This window comes from Pogonomyrmex barbatus, unplaced genomic scaffold, assembly GCF_055798465.1.
Source record: "Pogonomyrmex barbatus isolate J1 unplaced genomic scaffold, ASM5579846v1 scaffold8, whole genome shotgun sequence".
Classification (NCBI taxonomy): Eukaryota; Metazoa; Arthropoda; class Insecta; order Hymenoptera; family Formicidae; genus Pogonomyrmex; species Pogonomyrmex barbatus.
In genome coordinates, this window is record NW_028297182.1 from 4,970,358 (window position 1) to 4,980,188 (window position 9,831).

Sequence of the window (9,831 nt, forward strand, 5' to 3'; positions counted from 1 at the left end):
TACTTTAGTCAACTTGGTTTTGCCTTAAACAGGTAATCCTCCACTGTCACAATTCCAAAGAAGATGCGTTATTGTTAGTGATTCACTGCTAGTTAAGGCCCTGTCGACGAGTCATCTTTATTGTCATCATCGTCAAGGTTGTAACGAGGATTGCTTCAGTTTAATGTCGTTCTGTCATTTACAAGTTTTATTTGTTTTGCAACAGTTATTCTATATTTTTTTCCATATTTTATTCAAGCATTCAAAGATTACGAACTTACACGATTTATTATGCATGAATTTTATGTTAAATCTATATCTTTAATAATAATATTTATATATCTGATGTGTTTCACCTTCCTCATCTTACCGTCCAATTAATTTGATATACACCGTTGCAGAGCAACTTTCCTAATTAAAAGTAGCGTCTCAAGGATTTTGGTTTTTTCCAACCCTGATCAATTACACTAGGCAAATATGTTTACTGAAGGTTAACACATAATGTTTCCTCGGCAGTAACATATTATTCTTTAAGGTATTATTATCTTTTCGTTCTTAATGACTTTTCGGGGATCTGCAACATATGAGCGAGAACACAGAAATACGTTTTGACAATTTAATAACATAAATATTTTATGTTATTATTAAAATTGTTACATCCATAAAAATTTTTTAAATATATATATATGTGTGTGTGTGTGTATGTGTGTGTGTGTGTGTGTGTGTGTGTGTCTTTAAAAAAAACTACAGTAAAAAAAATAAACAGTAGCGTGTTATCTTTACTTTGACTGTATTAGTTCACCATATTGTATCTCGCAATTATAACAAGATCGTTTGTTAATGTATTATAAATGTATGCGTGAATTGTGTACAATACCATAAATGTGTTATTGTCCAACGATATTGGATGAATTATCTGCCAAAAATTAAATCGCCAAGGTTGATTTGCAAACTGATTGGAAGGGAAGAATATTTGTTAAACCATAACGCGCGGCAGGAGATCGATCTCTGTCATATCATTTTCGGCGTGATTTCGATCCAGACGATACAGCATCGAGCTGCATCCGCGGGCTACTTGGCACAGTTTATCGATATCTGGGTCAAAGTCATGTCCTCGATGAAGCTAAGAAGGCACTTAGCCCGGAGCGCACTATTCCGCCTGTATTCCTCCTGCCTTCGGATCTGATCAACTCCAGGCCAAGTTTGGTCGAGATGAGTGAGACTTTATTTATGGATTCGCGTTGTCTCCGAAACGAATGATCTTTTTTTCTCCCGGTATCAACGGGGATAATCGAACCACTACGGGACATCAAGCATCTTGTACATTACAGAACCGGTTACTTTTTAATTAGGCAGATTTTTAGAGTATATTTTATATGTAATGTTATTTAGTTTGACAAACGAGATTATACCTAATGTTATTTGATAAATATCCAATATTTAATATATATTATTATTTTAATATGTATTACTTATTCAAGAAGACTTTTTTTTTCAAATATGCGTTAGAATACCGCGACTTAAATGCCTCTTCATCTCGATTATAATTGAGACTGTGATCTTATAAAGAGCGGGAAGTAGCTAATCATGATTTGTACTTAATGAAGAATATCAACATAATTAATTGCAGATTTCCTGAATGATTCATCTTATGTCGCTAATTCTTCTAGTTTAATTTACAATTGTAAATACCATAGTACATAGATGGATGAGTGGATGTGATTTGAGATTGTTGAAAAGTAATATACATTTTAAAATTCATCATCAGATCACGTCGCCAACTCGTTCACCGCTAGTGCAAATGTTCCGGTTCTCACACACCTATGACCCTGGTCAAGTCGTCGTTTCTCACGTTAATGTGCGGTTCTTTCTCTCAATGTGAAGAAAAGAGGATTTAATTTTTTGAAAACGGGACCATTTTCAGTTGAACGCGCCATTAACTTGCCTTGATATTTAGCCATCTATAAAAAGAAAAAACTATTTTGCAAAGCAGTTGCAAAGCAGAATGCACCAGAGGAAGCATCCTTATAACTTATAACTTATGCTAAAATCTGGTTATTTGTTTTTTATTTTATTGAATACGAAATATTTTATTTAATGTTATTTTTAATGTTACTTTAATGTTATTTTATGCTATTTTAATGTAATTATAATTATTTTATAAATGTCATGCATAATTATATTATATTAATATTATAATATTATAATTAATAAATATTTTAAAAGAAAATATAGGATTTTGTATATAATTAGCTAAAAATACGTATGTTGTACCCTCCAAAATAGCTTTTACTGAAAAAAATTAAAAATGTAAAAAGAATCGTTAAATACATATTGTCAATTTTTAAGAAACCACATGTTAAACAAAAAATTACATAAAAAACATAAAAAAGAAAATATTTACATTTTTTTCACTAGTTATACACTGTACTGTTTTTACTAATTATACATTGTGAAAATAATTATAACAAATCGTTACATATATATTATTTTTTTATTAATGATAAAATCATTTTGTATCGGAAGCTGTGATTGCAAAAAGGATTTGGTAGAATAAAGTCAATCACACACAAGTTTTCTTTATATATATTGAATTATTATATATATATATATATATTTTTTTGCCTGAAATATTACATATTGACATATATACAGTCATCATCGTGCCGCACACGCAAAGGCGTGACTATGTAACTATAAATGTCACATGGAAAATAGGAGTGACGAACAATTATAGGATCGTTCACGTTCGTCATCTTTATTCGATTATCTCGTTCGATGAGCCAACCGCGTCTTCACATGAAAAGGATTGAACCAATGGATCATTCCGGAAAACAAGCAAGTGTGAATTATGCACATAATTTACATGATCTCGAGAAAGATTTTTAATTGTAACAATTATCACGCACGCACACACATTTCAAATACAAATTTCTTTCTGACACATGTAAAAACATGTTGAGTTCGAGATGAAAATAATTATAATATTCGAAATCAAGATTATTTTAAAGAAAATCCTTGAATACAGAACAGCTTTTTTTCTTTTTATAAAACGAGGAATGTCCAATTATTGGAACGGACCATTGAAATGTATTTCGGTGGAAATATCTTTCGCAAACAAATAGTTCACAAAAAGATAACGATATCTTCTTCCTCGCCGCAATAGAACAATATACGATCGCTCGTCCGATTGAAGCCGTCTTTCTATGCTCTTCAACATTTGACTATTGACGTAAGGAGAATCTATGGGATTGGGACTGAGCTTGAAAACTTGTTTATGTATGTCGCGTGTGTATGTGTATATATGTGTGTACGTGTAACTTGAGTGTTTCTTAAATACTACTTGTTCTAAAGGTAACGAGCGCTTTATAGCTTCCTCAGCACACGGCGCCGTTTCCGTGGCTAATAGTAAAAGTACGTATAACACGGTAACCTCGGTCAAATCACAATCGTCGTGGTACGATTTATATTTATATTTGTATGTATATATATTATATCTATATTCACATATATATTTGTATACATATATATATATATATATATATATATATATATATATATATATATACTTTTTCGTTTCTTTTTATATACCTCATGTAAAAATTAGAGATAGTTCTTTATAATTTTCTTAATACATACCGCGCGCGATTGACTATATATAATTACAGGATGGTGGTACGAACACTTGTGCGAATCGGATCGACAGTTCCATTAGAATTCGACGTAACGACGATCGAGATCGCAATGGGGCTTAGGGTCGCTACGGACTTAAATCGTAAATCTACATTAAGGATCTAAGTCGGACTTAAATTAATCGAAGTGAGATGTTATGTCGTGAGATGGCATACGCTTAGTCGCGAGATAAATTGACTTTTTAATCCACGCATCGCGAAATTCTCTTATATTTACAGTTTTGTGATCGCTTATTTAAACGACGTCAAAAGACGTCGAATAGCCTTCAAACTTAATGTCATGTCGAAGTAACGTCTAAAATGTATTGTTGAAATTAATGATTTTTCTTTTTTAAATAAAATGTCAACGATATAGAAACGCGATGATCGTGGTGCAAAGACGTAATCCTGTAACCAAAAGATTTTGAGGATACTCGAAGGTACTCCTTTTCGACGCTCATTGCACATCGTTCATTGCAGCATTGCACCCTTACGACTTTGTCTATTTAAGATTGAGCCTCGAATACGAATTCTAATAGCTATGTATACATTCGTTCGTATATGAAAGAAAAAAGGCACAGTGCCGTACATAATTCACGCTACATAATTCTCATATTAATATCGTTGTTACGATACGCACTTATATCTACAGTCGTCGGAATTTATGATTTCACTGGACTGGAAGGTAACATAAGGGGCTTCGCGTGCTGAGGAGCACCGCAGCTCACGCACACTCGAATAAACGTTACAGTTTCCTAATGGTGACCACAGCCGCTCTGTGCTCTCTCTCTCCTCTACTTTCTTTCCTTCTTCCCTTTTATCTCGGCTTGCCGGCTGTCGCAATTTCGGTGACGATCGGATGGTCCGAGAGTGTCGCAAGTGACCGCGCGAGTGACCGGTGAAATCACGCACGTGAACTGGAACGAGAGAAGAGATGCGATCGAGAAGAGTGCGAGGCGCGTCTCGCCCCGCGAGAACCTGGCGCAATTTAATGCCGCAATTTAACGCGGCGACGACGACGCGACGAGAAATGAGAGAGCTGGGGAATCGCTCGCGAAAAGTTCTCCGATTAGTGCAATGATACAATCGCAAATGGTACAATCTCGCGCAGTCCTTTACGACGTAGCTACATCGTAAAGCGAAACGTTTAAATGCAAAGAATTTTCTGGGGTTTGTTTATCGAAATGCGGAATTGTCTAAATAAAATAAATAATTATATTCTGTATATCTACAATTTTTTTTTTACTACAATTAAAAAATAAACGTTAATTTTTAAGTAGATTAATCAATCATTAAAAGTTACTAAGTGATTATTAAGAAGTTTTATCACACGATTTATTATCACAAAATCCTCTTTACGAAATATAAATGAGCGCACGATTCATCATTGTTGCATTGTTATTGTTGTTTATTAGATGCATGTGTAAAAGAAAATTCGGGCTACAAGCGTAGTCCTCTTTGCGCACGTCGACGACTGCGGGATGCTGCGAGAAAACCGATTTCCAGGCCTCGAGGTTCTGATCGATAGGATCTTATATCTTTCTCTCCCTCTCTTTCTCCCTCACCCTGTCTCTCCTCTTCCCTCTCCCTCTCTCTCTCTCTCTCTCTCTCTCTCTCTCCCTCTCCTGACAAGCCCCTTTTTCTCTCTCTTTTCCGCCTGCGCGCGTACCGTCGAGACTCTCGCTCGGCGTGGCTCCTTTATTGCGTTTCACTTTCGCGATGAGCTTACCCGTTCGATCGGGGCGTGGCAAAAGTGTAACGCAAGAGAGGTCCGAGGCCATCGGCTGCGATCGTATGTACGCGTGTGAAGGAGAAAAACAGGGTTCGCGCGCGCGCGCGCGAGCACGCCAGGGCTTCACCCGAGATCTGCATTGTGCGAGCTTAGTCACCGCGCGTCCGCAAGGCCGTATTACGAAACGCCAATAATAAGAGTAAAATGAGGAATTCGACGGCGGGCGCGGCGGGCGCGGCGGCAAAAGGGGAAGAAATGCGAGGATGAGTGGAAACGTGAGACGACATGGAAATATTAGATCCACGAAGCTATGTGACATTGGCTTTTTTCTGAGAAAAAAACGTGAACGTTAAATATGCATGAGGCGATCTGTGGAACTACTGAGAGCCATTGAGAGTGAGATATCTTCAGGAGATATTAGTAAATGGAAAAGATTCCTTTGATTTAATTTTTGTGTACGTATTTTTGTAAATAATATATATCAACCGGAAGGTATTTGAATGAAGTTATACTTGAGTTAATGTGTTGCGAGGTGAAAACGAACTTAGATTAGAAAAGCCGTTGAAGCAATTATTATTCATAAAATGGTTCATGCGTTAAAAGTTTTGATATCTAGCATCTCTGACATATTGCTATATTAAACAATATATTTTTTCCGAGTGCGAAATTTGAGATTCCGAATTGCTCCGAAGTTTAATTTCGACACCAGAGTTGTAATATGGTACAAATGGTTTCTTTGATCTTTGCTGGGCAGAAGAGAGAGAAACAAGACTCTGAAGCAAAGTTGCTCCCATCACTATGAAAGCACCCACATGATTATAGATATTATCTGCATATGCGTATAGAAAGCGCAATAATTTTGATCCGACGAGATATTAAATTCTCTCGTCGGCGCGGCGATGTCGCGGATGGCAACGGCGTGGCGTCTCGCTCTTTCCGTACGCTGATTCGAATAACAATCCGATAGATATTTATTAGATTCTTCCCTTACGAGCCGCGATGCAAAAGTGGATCGCTTCGGGGAAGCGCACCACCGTTAAAATGTTGCAGTTTACGAGTCATTGTCAGCCTTATCGCACGCCGGGATCTTTCCGCGCGTTTGCATCCGCACGTCGTAGAAAGTGCGGGTCGTTTTTCGCTCGTGGCCGCCGCGATTCGCGCGATGAGGAGTGGGAAGGACCGTGGAAAAAAAGCGCATCCAACAACAGATGTGAGATGCTCCACGGGGGCACCTTGAGCTACTCCGTAGCTCACGTCATCCGGCAGAACCGGACGGATTCTCGTTACAATGTTACGAATCACTGATCGGGTTAATCAAGGTCGAATTTACGCATACCACCTCCGTGCCGTTTAGAAAGCGCCAATAAATTTGTATCCAATATCGTACCGGAAGCAACAATTAAATCGTTTCACGGTGAGCAAACTCCGCGCGACGATTCGTTTGTCAGAAATTACTGCCATAATCAGACGGCTTTGCGATAATAACGTCGTTTTTAAGTTAAATTAAAACGATTTATTCATCATGTTTATTTTTTTTTTCTTGTACTTATTTGCAAATTGCATTCTAGTTTATATGCATTCCAATTTTTAAGATCTATTATAATTTAACAAGCTTTGTTAAATTTAATTTTATTAAATTTAGTAATATGCGTGCAATAAAATTAAGTAATTATTATTATTTATCACTAATGATTGGACTTTAATAAAAGGAAAGCAAGATTTATGATAATTTTATAAAATTCAGTGTTTAGTACATTAATATATTAATTAACGCATTCCATACACGCACTTTCAACAAATGTCTTTTGGTATGATCTAGCGTGAGAAAAATTAGTACAATTATAAAAAGAAATTTTTTAGTCCTTTTAGTATTTATGCGAATTTTGCATCAATTTTTGCATCATTTAGCGGTTCTCTGATCTTCATAATAACAATAATATTTTCAAAATAAACGTCGCATCGATATGAAACAAACCCGAATAAATGATGTGTTACGTCAGCGTCGTGGCTGCGCGTAGACGCGAGTCTTGTAATTAATCGAAGTCGCTCGAGATAACACTTTCAGTCACGAAACTGACGTGCTGTTTGTTTTCCGCTTCGATGGTGTCGGCACGATCTAGAAAGCGCAGTAAACTCGCGCCCGAGGAGTCGGGAAGCGATTAATCCGTTTTTAAGACTCGTCGGTCGGGATTTTCAATTGCGTTCCACAGAAAAAACCGAAAAAATCGAGCGCGCGCTCGTAATAGTGGTATCGCGTGTCGCGAAATTATTCCAACGACGAAAGCAATCCGCGACTTTAAATATTTCCATTCGATTTCATTCCATAACTAATAATCAAGATAGAAAAAATTTGCGGACAAGATATTGCGCGTAATTGTCATGGAAGAGTAGCGAAGGTTTAAACTATTCACAGATTTAGATTTAGATCAATGAGATCTAATTTTTTTAGTAACTTATGTCTAGAATATTTAAGATATTTTTTATTTTTTAATTTAGATTTAATGTGCAGAAAAAGGAGAGAAAAAGAAGAAAGAGAGAAAATTAATTTGAGTAAAATGAAGTAGTCTTTTTTCGTTTGAAAAAAAAAATTTCGTAGGGATAATAAGACTAAAATAGAATAGGAGCGAGGAATTTTAATGAGAGATGCTGTAATGACTTAATGCCAATAATGACTCAAAGTTGTCAGAATATATTCACCAGCTAAGTCACAAGCCACTTCTAATTTAGCAATATGATTTAGCGAAGGTTGCAATCTTCCACAGATCCACAAGATCTTGGCGCACACCTGGCAATACATACGGTGAAAAGGTCCTAGCAGATGCGAGATACTCAAGATCATGTGTTTTTTTTTTCTACGTGAAAGATACTAGACACGTGAGAGATCCTTATGAGATCTGCTCCTACATGAAGTTCTCGAATATAAATAGCGCAAGACAGGCAAGATAGACAGTCATATAGTTTCCCCTTACACCTTGACTCCTTATTATGCCTTTGACCTCCACGTTACGCTCCTGCTCCCAGAAATTGATCAGGTTAATCCCAAGGGTCGAGGGTAAATTCCTCCCGGAGGAATCTCTCGCATTCGCGGTCTCGCTCGCGCGAACGCTCGAACGCTAGAAAGTGCCGATGAATTTGCACCTGACTTGGAAGGAGCGGAAGACGATTACATCTCGTTTCTCGTCCAGAGGTACGGTCTTCAGCGACCGTCCGCAGGAAACGAGGGGATATATCGTCCGTGTGGGATTGCCCGCGCCACGTTCGCCAGGCACTCCGCTCGTTTACTCGCCTCTTCTTGCCGATCACCGCCGGCAGGAAGCACGGGGGCTTTTCCACGCCGCACGGAGATTCCGCGTACTCGCCGCGCCTCGCGCCCGAGTTTCGATCGGGGATCCTTTCTTTACCGTCGACGCGTTTCCGCGGTTCAATGGGAACCTCGGGAGAGAGAGATTTCGCACCGTTCGCGCCCGAAGTACCGGAGTGCGGAGCGGCCGGAATGATACCCGTTTCGCCGCGAGTTTTTGCTCGGCTTCGCGAACACGCCGCGATATCGGCGGATATATCGTATTTTCCCGACGCGTTAATCACAAACAAAGCATCGCGATCCGACGAGCGGAGCAGAAACGCGCCGACGCGCTGCCGATCCCGCTGTCATTTGCCAGCCGCGAGAAAAAGAAACCCGCGTAATGAGATGTGTCGGCAGCGATCCGCGGTTAATGCGATCTTCGAGAGAGCTACGAGAGAGAGAATCAGGAATATATTATATGATAATATATGCTATATTCTCCCGTTACCGCCTTCTACGGCGTTTTAATACGGAGAACGATAACACGCGGAAGTTAATATCGATAAATTGTCACTTGTCTTCTTATTCAATTCCCAAGCGACAGGATTAAGTAATTCGAAAACTTCACGAGCGCATGATACAGTATACCCCGATTACGATCTCGAACTGTACATAGTATCGTGGAGTATTAAGTTAAGTTCGCGATTCAGATCCGCATAGTCGCGTCGCTAGAATAATTAACTCTCCTGCGTTTCCTCGCCGGCACGATTACATATTAATGTAACGTTGGAAAAGCACCGATCTTTTTTTTCTCGCTGCGAATTGGTTTCAGAGATAAAGTAAAGCAGAGCCGCGTAGTTCTCTTCCGCCTCTCCTTAACAGCGACGTTTCGCGCGATCAATCTTTAGACTTTTTCGCGGAATTTCAACTGGAACATATATTCAATTGTCGCTCTCTGATAATTCTTTTTTTTTTTAATCAAAACGGATATAAGTAAAAGAATAAAATTATATAATAATATTAATTATATAAATTTTAATCGTATTCTTATCCGACCTAAGGACGATAATTGCATGCATTCACGTCGACGTTCCATTCGATCTGCGTATCAGAGTGCGGTATCTTGAAAGAAGATTGGGAAACGTCGCTCTTAGGCATTCGCGTTT